Below are 10654 nucleotides of genomic sequence, written 5' to 3' on the forward strand. Positions count from 1 at the left end.
ACGATCGCGGGGCTGCTGCAGCTGCGGGTCCCCGCTGCCCGAGCCGGACGCCTCAGCCAGAGGCGTTAGGCTTGGGCAGCGGCGGAGCCTGCAACCGCAGGGAGCTGGGCGTCCCCTGCCCAGGCCTGACACCTCTGCCGGAGGCCTCAGGCCTGGTCAAGGGGCCGATCCGGTGATTGGTGATCGGAGGGTGATGAGGGTCAACTCCTCTGGCCAAGGCATCAGGCCTGGGTGGGGGGCGGAGCGGGGGGTTGGGGGGATATGATGGTCCCCTTGCCCAGGCCTGAAGCCTGGGTCAGAGGCGTCAGGCTTGGGCGGGGGTGGAGCAAGCGATCAGAGGGAGATGGGGGTCCCCTGCCCAGGCATGATTCCTGGACCAGAGGCCTCAGGCCTGGGCGGGGGCCAGAGCCAGTGATCGGGGGGAGATGGGGGTCCCCTGTCCAAGCCTGACACCTCTGCGGAGGCGTCAGGCCTGGGCAAGGGGCCGATCAGGTGATCAGAGGGTGATGGGGGTTTACGCCTCTGGCTGAGGCATCAGGCCTGGGCAAGGGGCAGAGCCAGCAATCGGAGGGGGCTGGGGGCAGAACCAGTGATGGGGGAAATGAGGGTCCCCTGCCCAGGATTGACACCTCTGTCAGAGGCGTCAGGCCTGGGCAAGGGGCCGATCCTGCGATTGGAGGGTGATGGGGGTCAACGCCTGAGGGCTCCCAGTATGTGAGAGGGGGCAGGCTGGGCTGAGGGACACCCCCCCCCCCACACACACACACCCAGTGCACGAATTTCGTGCACCGGGCCCCTAGTAATAATAATAAAAGGCTTATATGCACATTGATTTAACGGCAGAATGACCAGTTGCTATGATGCGCACTGGCCACCAGGGGGCAGACGCTCAATGCAGGAGCTGCCCCCTGGTGGTCAGTGTACTTCCATATGGGGAGTGCTACTCAGCCAGAAGCTGACTTATAGCTGGCCAGCGCAGTGGTGGTGGCAGGAGCCTCTCCCACCTCCGTGGCAGCACTAAGAATGTCCATCTAACAGTTTAGACCCGATCCCTTGGGGGCCTAAGCCTTTAGTCGGACATCCCCGAGGGCTTCCTGGCTGCTAGAAGGATGTCTGACTGCAAGCTTAGGCCTGATCCACTGGGGAGTGGGCCTAAGTCGACAGGTGGACATCTCCGAAGGGGTCCTGGATTGTGAATGGGCGCAGCTATGCTGAGGGATCCCCTCACCCCCGAGTGCACAAATTTCTGTGCACTGGGCCTCTAGTAGATTGATAAATAGATAAATGTATTGGTGGATGGCTAAGGACAAATAGATAAATATACTGAGTGTCAGAGAAAAAGAGACTATTTGAAGTCGTTTACCTATTTTTTTTTTTAATACGAATGATTCCACTTTTCAAATTTAGAGGGATTTGTTCACTAAGGAAATCATATTTATAAAATAAAATCTTTGGGGTTTTATCCATATATATATATTGAAATTATAACTATCAGAACATTCTAGAATTTGAGAATTCTGAATTATAAGTCACTGATAGTTCAAGCCCCTCATTTTATATATAGGAAACAGAGGCCCTAAGAGTGTCAGTAACAAACTTAAGCATTGAAGCCAAAAATTGAACCTAGATATTCTAAATCATATTATCTTCTACTATGCCACTAGGAGAAATATATGGTCTAAGCAACTTGCATGTAAAACAGTCTCACTTTATCAACCCCCATTTAAGTTTTAATGCTGGAATACAAATGATATGATTAGTGGGTCAGTGGATTTATTTCTTCATCTGTACCAAATCATATTACACCTATAACATTATGGTCTTGTAGTTAAATCACAGCTTGAGACTGGATATTTGATTTTTTTGATGAATTATTGTTAATACTTTTAGATGTGAAAGGGGTGTTATGGTTATATTTTAAAGTCCTCTTTTAGAAATATATACTGAGATTTTTACAGATAAAATGATGTAATGTCTTGGATTTTTTCAAAATAAAATAGTTTTGGGGGAAATAGATAAAATAAGACTAGTCCTATTTGGTAATTATTGAAACTAGGTGATATATACATAGGGGCTTATTATACCACTAGAGCCCTGGTGCATGAAATTCGGGCACTGCAGGGGGGCAGTGTCCCTCAGCCCAGCTTGAACCCTCTCTAATCTGGAACCCCCCATAGGGATCGGGCCTAAATGGGCAGTTGGACATCCCTCTCACAATCCAAGACTGCTGGCTCCCAACCACACGCCTGCCTGCCTGCCTGCCTGATTGCCCCTAACCGCTTCTGCCTGCCAGCCTGATCACCCCCTAACCACTCCCCTGCCAGCCTGATCAATGCCTAACTGCTCCCCTGCCAGCCCGATCACCCCCAACTTCCCTCCCCTGCTGGCCCAGTTGCCCCCAACTACCCTCCCCTGCCAGCCTGGTCCCCCACAACTGCCCTCCCCTGCAGGCCCAGTTGTCCCCAAATTCCCTTCCTCCCCTGCAGGCCTGGTCCCCCTCAACTGCGCTCCCTCTCCTGCAGGCCCAGTCGCCTCCAACTGCCCTCCCCTTCAGGCCTAGTTGTCCCCAACTTCCCTTCCTCCCCTGCAGACCTGGTCACCTCTAACTGCCCTCCCCTGCAGACCATCTTGTGGCCACATGGGGGTGGCCATCTTGTGTGTTGGAGTGATGGTCAATTTGCATATTACCTATTTATTATATAGGATTCCCTCCCCTTCTGTTAACGCTTGAATTTTTCTTAAAGAAAAAGGCTAACTTAAAAAGCAAAACACTGCCAGTGGAGCGTTGAGATAATGAGTATAGGCTCTGGAGTGAAAAATGAGGGAAGTTTCCATTCCAGATTTGCCACTTACTCGCTCTCCATCTATCGAATGGGTGTAAAGTAGCTTCCTCATAGAGTTGTAAAATTAAATGAGACAATACATCTGAAACCCTTAAAACAGCCACTCCTAGCACATTTTTAATTACTCAAATAGTATCTAATGTATTATTACTGTTGTCATTACTTTTTTCTGTCATTGTTTGAAATGATGTCTTATCTTCATGGCTTCCTGTTTGCCTTCACAACTATTGTAATGGTAAAAAAATAAATGTTAAATAAAGACATGAATACTATTATCTTAGGTTTTTAGATAGAAAGAGTGCTCATTAAAGTTTTCAGATGACACCTTTTGGCTCTCTGGGCAGTGCCATGGCAGTGGGCAAGAATGGGCACTTACGAGAGGCAGCAAAAAGGGAGCCAAGAAGACAGTGGTTGATCCATTTTCTAAGAAAAATTGGTATGATGTGAAAGCACCAGTTCTGGTCAATATAAGAAGTGTTGGGGAAACACAAGTCATGAGAACTCAAGCAACCAAATCACATTGGATGTCTCAAGGGTTGTGTTTTTGAAGTGAGCCTAGCTGATCTGCAGGATGATGAAGTTGCATTTAGGAAATTCATGCTAATTACTGAGGTTGTTCAGGGCAAAACTACCTAATTTCCATGACGTGGATCTTACCAGTGACAAAATGTGCTCCACAGTCCACAAATGGCAGACTATGACTGAAGCTCATGTTGATCTCAAGACTACCAATGGCTATTGCTTACCGGTAGCCTATTCTGTGCTGGTTTTACTAAAAGCACAACAATCAGATTCAGAAGACCTCTAATGCTCAGCATCAACAGATCCACCAAATCCAAAAGAAGAAGGAAATCATGACCTGAGAGGTGAAGACAAATGACTTGAAAGAAGTGGGCAATCAATTGATTTCAGACAGCACTGGAAAAGACATAGAAAAGGCTTGCCAATCTATTTATCTGCTCCATGACATCATTATTAGAACAGTGAAATGTGCTGAGGAAACCCACATTTGAATTGAGCAGTAATGAAAAAGCTACTGAGGATGAGACACGTGCTAAAGTTGAACAAGCTGATGGATGCCTTTAACCAGAATTAAGAAATCAGCATGTATTTCATAGACCACTTTCAATAACATGGTTAAGACCCATTGTTTTGCAGAAGGCTTTTGGAGGTCATCAGTATTTTGCCAGTGCCCATTGTAAACACTGTTAAGTGCATGGATATGGAAACAAAAACCTGGTATTGTTAATTCATATACACTTTGATAAATGCAAAGCATATCAGAAACCCTATGAAGAGAGGCCAAAGTCTTTAGAATATTATATAAGTTTACATACTGTCTGTAGTACCACTGACTGTCACCCTCTACCCCCAACTAATCTGTAACTAATCTAACATCTTCTCCTGCCACTTCTATATCCACCCCAATGTGTCCCACGTAAGCACATCATTATTTTAAGGTCTATGTGCTTGTTTTTCCTCCACCTCAAAAATGGATAGCTCAGGTGTCTCTATGGTTTGCTTCCTTAGTGCTTGATCAGATCCAACCTTCCTGGTGTGGTCTCCCCTGATAGCCAATTAATACTGTAAACCACTGCCTGAAGCTCCATTCCTTATCCTATTTCTCTGTTTTACTATTCCACATAGCATTTATCGCCGTTTAACACATCATGTAAATTTTTAAAATTATGTATTTTTTAATTTAAAAAAATACATGTATTTTTATTTATTTTCTTCTTTAATAGATTTCTAATGCTCAGAATACTGCCTGGCATAGTCAGTATTAAATAAATATCTGTTTATGTGAATAAATGATAGTGAGTCAACAAGGAAAATAAGCACTGAAAGAAATATAGAACTTGTCATTGGAAAGTGTTGCTCATTCATTTTTTACTGGCAAAGGCCAGTTTCCTCTCCTGCCTACCTGTAGGATCTGTCTTCTGAGTCCAGCTATCTGTCTCAGGATCTGACTTGCCCCAGACATTCAGAGCAGTGACGAATGTCCCCTTTCTGGGATAATTGCCATGTGGCCTTCCTCTACAGCTCAAAACATGAGATCATCTTCTCAATTCAGTAAGCCCTACTTTCACAAGAATGACACATGGACGGGGTGAGGGCTGCAGTTGGTTATGGGGTCCCAGAGCTTGTCTGTAGAGAGTTTTAAGGTCTGTGCTTGAATTTAGTGCCTTGGCTAGTTATTAAATGTAGTAGAAAAAGGTTTATCTGAAGTCATAAAACATTCATTTTTAACATTTAAAAAACATATTCAAAAGAAGACAATTTTGTTAAGTTCTATGTACTTTTGAAAAGTACTTAGAAACAACTCAAGGTGTTAAAATATTATCAATAAGAGGAAATCTTAGCTTTGTTTCCTTGAACATATAAAGCTCATTTATTGTGGAAGCATTTATTTACATACACTGCTTACATTTACTGCTTAAGGAAGCAAAAATATATAGTTCCTTAAGAAGGTTGAACAATTTTAAAAAAATACGTAGCAGTTCAATGATTTATCAGCTTGTTTAGGAAATCTTTTCTTCTGAAGGAGTAGGAAGGGAGTTGGAGCTCAACAGCCTTCAGCCTGTTTCCTCAAAACTTCTAGATGTTGAGTCCCCAAGTCAACACAGTTGTACATAAAAGAGTTCTGTGGTATCCACAGAATAATGTGCGGCATATAAACAACAGAAGCAGTGGTCCCCTTGAACTCTTTCCTTCACCAGTGTCCGTTCTTAACAGTAAGTTAGGATCTATAACTCTCACATTTTATAATAGAGTATCCTTTTAAAAGACTCTAAGTATGACATTTCTGTTGTATTATAACATATCAATTTTCCTCTTGTAAGAAGAAAATTCTCACTCAGAATAAGATTTGTCAGGAAGTGACAGCTGTTTTTTGTTGGATGTGGATTTAAGTAAATAGTTAAGACAGTGGAGCTTCTACTAAGATGATTTAATAAAGCTCATTAATATGGTTGATTTACATAGCTGACCCGAATAGAATACAAAATTTATCTCTCTGCTGCAGTAATATGTCATCAAAACATATTGATGTATTAAATGCACTACAATGTTAAATTTTAATTCTAAGTTTAATCAAATGTTTTAAGACAAAAGACAACACAAAGGGAGAAGAGATATTAGAAAGTAGTTTCCATTTATTTTCCTTTGTTTCTAACCCATGTAAAGAAACAAAGTCTACCTCATCAGGAAAGTATCCACAGCCTTTCTGCTGTTTATGAAAACACACACACACACACACACACACACACAAAAAAAAAACAACACTGAGTTATTTTTGAAATTATAGACCAAGGCTATTAGATCAATCAATATAAAAGCCAATGAGTTAGAACAGGGCTTTAGCTCTCAGTAAACATCCCCTGTCTCTATCAGCTATCTTCACAGTAATGAATCAGCAAGAAAGCATTTGACCCAGCAAAACTCAGCCCTATCTCTGAATTGTGATTCATACAATTCTGAGCCTTGGAGCACTTCCATGCTCAGTTCTTTCAGCCCTCATTTACCACACGGGGGCTGAGGATATCACACAGTCCACTTGATAAGTATGTGATTGCTCACATATTAAGATCTCTTAGTCCTCCTTGAGCTTTATAGGAGAGGAAGGGAAGGAGGGTATATTATAGTTTGATTTCATTTGTTTCTGACAGTTACTAACTTGGCTTTGGCTGTGAACGTTGTAAAATGAGAGAATTAAGCTATGAGTAGTAAAAATAAAAAGAACTAGCAATATCTATTGAGTATTTATTTGAATGTTAACAGGGAGCACTCAAAATATTTCCTGAACACCAGTTCCTTTGATCCTTTAAACAGTTCTATGAGGATTACTAGTCCCGATTGGAGAGATGAGGAGTCCTAGGCACAGGGGACCGCAGGCAAAGCGGCATGCCTGCTGATCAGTGGGAGAGATGGGACTTGAACTTGAGAACTGGTTGGAGCCTGCACTCAACCACTATCCCATGATGCCTTTCGATAGCAGCAACGTCAATAATAGTGCATATTATGCCAAAAGTAATGAAACGAGAGCATGGATTTGGAGTTAACAATATGGGTTCAGGTTAAATCTGTGCACCAAACTAGTAGTGTGAACTAGAGCAAGTTATTTAACTTATCTAAGACTCAGTTCCTCAAAATGTAAGATAGACTTCATAAAGCAAGGCCAGGTGACAGGCTTACCTCCCTGAGTTCCCTTTGTCATCCATCTGTGGCTCCGTTCCCTCTGCTCCCTAGCCCCTGTGCTCCTTTTCTCTCCTGCAAGCAGGCCATTGAGAACCTCAATTCATTACATAGTGAAAACCTGTGAAATGCTCGGGAAAACCTGTAAATGGTCAAGGGTGTGCTTGATATTATGGATGCTACAAACTAGCTAACCAACGAGGGCGAGATCGAGGAAGAGTCCTAAGTCATGTAGAGAAGCATTGTTTATAGAACTTGTTTTCCTGTGGATTTGCATTTCCTAAAGTGCATGCTTGATATTAATAGGAGTTACCAAAAATAAACAAATTAGTTTGGGGAAGAAAAGAAAAGAAAAATAAGTTTGAGGATAAAATTAAACAGATTTTTTTTTTGCAGAACTTTTATAATACACTCTGTGAGTCTCCAAGCGAAGTGTTTCCCTAACACGTGTAAAAGAAGGGAACCTTCTTTATTTCCCCAGATCACCTTGAAGGACCAGAAATTTAGTAGGAAAAAATTGGGGAAAGTTTTGGGCACCAGTAGGACTCAATGCTCAGAATTGTTTCTGTGACATAGGGAGTGGGACAATGAGACTAGCCACATACCTCTGATTCCTTTGTAGAGGCCAAACTGGAGCCTTTTGAGGAAGCCGTAGCCTGGCCCAGATTGTGCAACAGAACTAGATTGTTCCTGGAACTCTAAAATAACAGCTGCTTCATGGCTTTATCTTATCAATCTCCTGGGATGTAGAAACCCCACGTACTAGTCCTCAGGCTCTTAGAGGCACTGTAGAGAAATCTCAGTTGTAGGTTATGGGTCAGGGACTTGAGAACCATTTAAGGGAATGATGTTGAGATTTACAGAAGACTAGAAAAGAGACAGAGGAGAAACAAAGATGATTTAAAAGTGGTAAACCTGTGCCTAGCCCCTATTTGGTTATGCCCACCCCAATCTTAATCTGAAGATGTTAACTGGGGAGACCTGTGTTGTTGAGGAGGTGGATACCGCACAACTCCAGGGATGCACATATTTCAAGAATGGTGACTGTAGCCCTAGCCAGTTTGCTCAGTGGATAGAGCATTGGCCTGTGGACTAAAAGGACCTAGGTTCAATTCTGGTCAAGGGCACATGCCCGGGTAGTGGGCTTGATCCTCAGTAGGGGGCATGTAGGGCCAGCCAATTAGTGCTTCTCTCTCATCATTGATATTTCTATCTCTCTCTCCTTCTCCCTTCCTCTCTGAAATAAAATTTTATATATACACTGAGTGGCCAGATTATTATGCTCACCCCATCAGTACTTCATTGACACTTCCAGAAATACTGAATATTGAAAACTTCCTAAGCAAATACTCTCAAGGTTTTATTATTATTATTATTTGCATAACTAATTCACTTCATTGTACTGATGGGGTGGACATAATAATCTGGCCACTCAGTGTATATATGAACAGTGACTATAGATCAGGGGTCCTCAAACTATGACCCACGGGCCACATGCAAATACAAATATTGTATTTGTTCCCGTTTTGTTTTTTTACTTCAAAATAAGATATGTGCAGTGTGCATAGGAATTTGTTCATAGTTTTTTTTTAAACTATAGTCCAGCCCTCCAATGGTCTGAGGGACAGTGAACTGGCCCCCTGTTTAAAAAGTTTGAGGACCCCTGCTGTAGAGTATGGATTACAACTGGAATAAAGTCCTGCAGATTTGCCACCACAACCTACCTGGACATTAACCTTAAGGACTAAGTAAACTCACTGAAAATGTGTTCTGACAAAGTATTATTTTGGTCTGTCAGGCTGTAGATGGTTTGTCCATTAAGCAGAGCTCTTAAATGCAGAGGCAAAAAAAAAAAAAAAATCAAACAGGCCACCCAAACAGCTAAAAACTCCCAAGATATGAGTTCAAAAACACCAGTGTGGGTAATTATGAATTTTTAAATTAAACCTCTATATTTCCTTTAGACCATTTCAGGAAGTTTTCTATACTTCCATGTTTCCAAGACAATCTCTTCCCTTGTTATATTCTTCTATGTGAACAGGAAAACCCACACAAAGTTCACTTGCCAACTCCCTGCTAAAACATTTCAATTGAGTATGAATCTTTGCTTAGGTTTCATGATTAGACTGTGTCTGAATATTTGTGTGCACTGAGGAACCTAAATTTTATACAGAATCTGGATCCATTACTCACCTCGGCCATTAGGTTCTTTAGAGACCCAGGATGAAGTCTTCAACCTTCTGTGCTTCTTCTTGTAAAAAGAAAAGAAAGTTATCTTCCAGATTGAATATGTGTATGAAGTGATAAATTATTGTAAAGTGCTTTTCAAAAGAGAGTGTGCAATAAATGTTCAATAATAATCTTTCCAATATTGAAGACATAAAGATAGATTAGGCAACCCTTTTGTCTCCTCTGAGAACAATGATAGAATTCATATTTGAGTATCAGTCCAATTGGGGCAATAAATACTTATTAGTTAATTCGGTATGAAAAAAATGTGTTCTGATTGTCCATTTGATAATATTTATATTTTCCTAGAAGTTTGGAAATCTTCTGTTTTGCTATTTTCAATATTAAAAAATATCCTTTAAAAGGAAGATACTGATTTCTAACCAAAAGGAAATTTCCTCATTAGTCAAATGTGAAATCTTGAGACTAGAAAAATTTTTAAAGTGTGGTCTAAATTATTAGCTCAGTGATGTTATATAACTCAAAGTATATATAAGGCAGAATTATAAATGCTTAATTATGTTAAAAATAACTTTAAGATTATTAAAAATATCATCCGTGCTTCTTAGTCAGGGTTCCGGCAATTTGAGAACTTTTGAAATTACTTTTAGAACACGATAGTTCACGTGTGCTGAAAACTTATGAAGGAAATCTTTGTCTTTGTGGCATAGCTTGCAGTTTTGAAAGCTGAGAATCCAATTTTGCCAGTGTCATTTTATATATCTTTTCATTGATAGTGAGCTTTTCCTGTAAATATATAAATGTTTATTACTATAAATAAATACAAGTTAAATGATTCTATGCCACTGTGAACTTTTAAATGTTATTTGAGACCAAAGCCAGTATTTAAACTTGTAAGTGGAGGCGTCTTGGTCTACTTTCTGGTGCAGGAGGGATTTCTGGCTGCTATGGTTCGGCAACTTGGTGGATGGAATGTTTGTATATGGGAGAGACCATGGGGAGGGGGGGAGGGAAGGGGACAGGAGTTGGGAGGGGATGGAACAGCTGACACATGATCTGGCCCTGTGTGAAAATCCTCACTGAAATTTTGAGGAACCACAAACTCCCAGAGGGTTAAACTCTTTCCTGTCTTTAATAAAAGGCAAGCATCGTGCTTCTGTCTCTTTCTGCACCTTTAAATAAGGGAGTAGAATCTAGATGAAGATTTCTTCAAGCCCTAGGGTCCATGATCATAATCTCACCATAATCGCCCCAGGTCTGGACTGCTTTGCAGATTAAAATAATTACATGTGTAAGTGATCAGACTTGTTGGGGAGGCTGGTGACCCGATGGGTTCAGGGCACAGAGAGGGAGCTTGTGGACAACCACCTGGGAGATGTAAGTGTACAGGCAAAGCTCTAGCAAAAATTGGAGTGCATGGGAAAACA

At 41.5% G+C, this 10654-nt stretch overlaps 1 pseudogene; it reads left to right on the forward strand.

The window, feature by feature from the left end:
• The first annotated feature begins 3030 nt into the window (after positions 1 to 3030).
• Positions 3031 to 3929, forward strand: LOC132226768 (small ribosomal subunit protein eS1-like; annotated as a pseudogene).
• Positions 3930 to 10654: the final 6725 nt, after the last annotated feature.

The sequence above is a fragment of the Myotis daubentonii genome, chromosome 2 (assembly GCF_963259705.1).
Source record: "Myotis daubentonii chromosome 2, mMyoDau2.1, whole genome shotgun sequence".
Classification (NCBI taxonomy): domain Eukaryota; kingdom Metazoa; phylum Chordata; class Mammalia; order Chiroptera; family Vespertilionidae; genus Myotis; species Myotis daubentonii.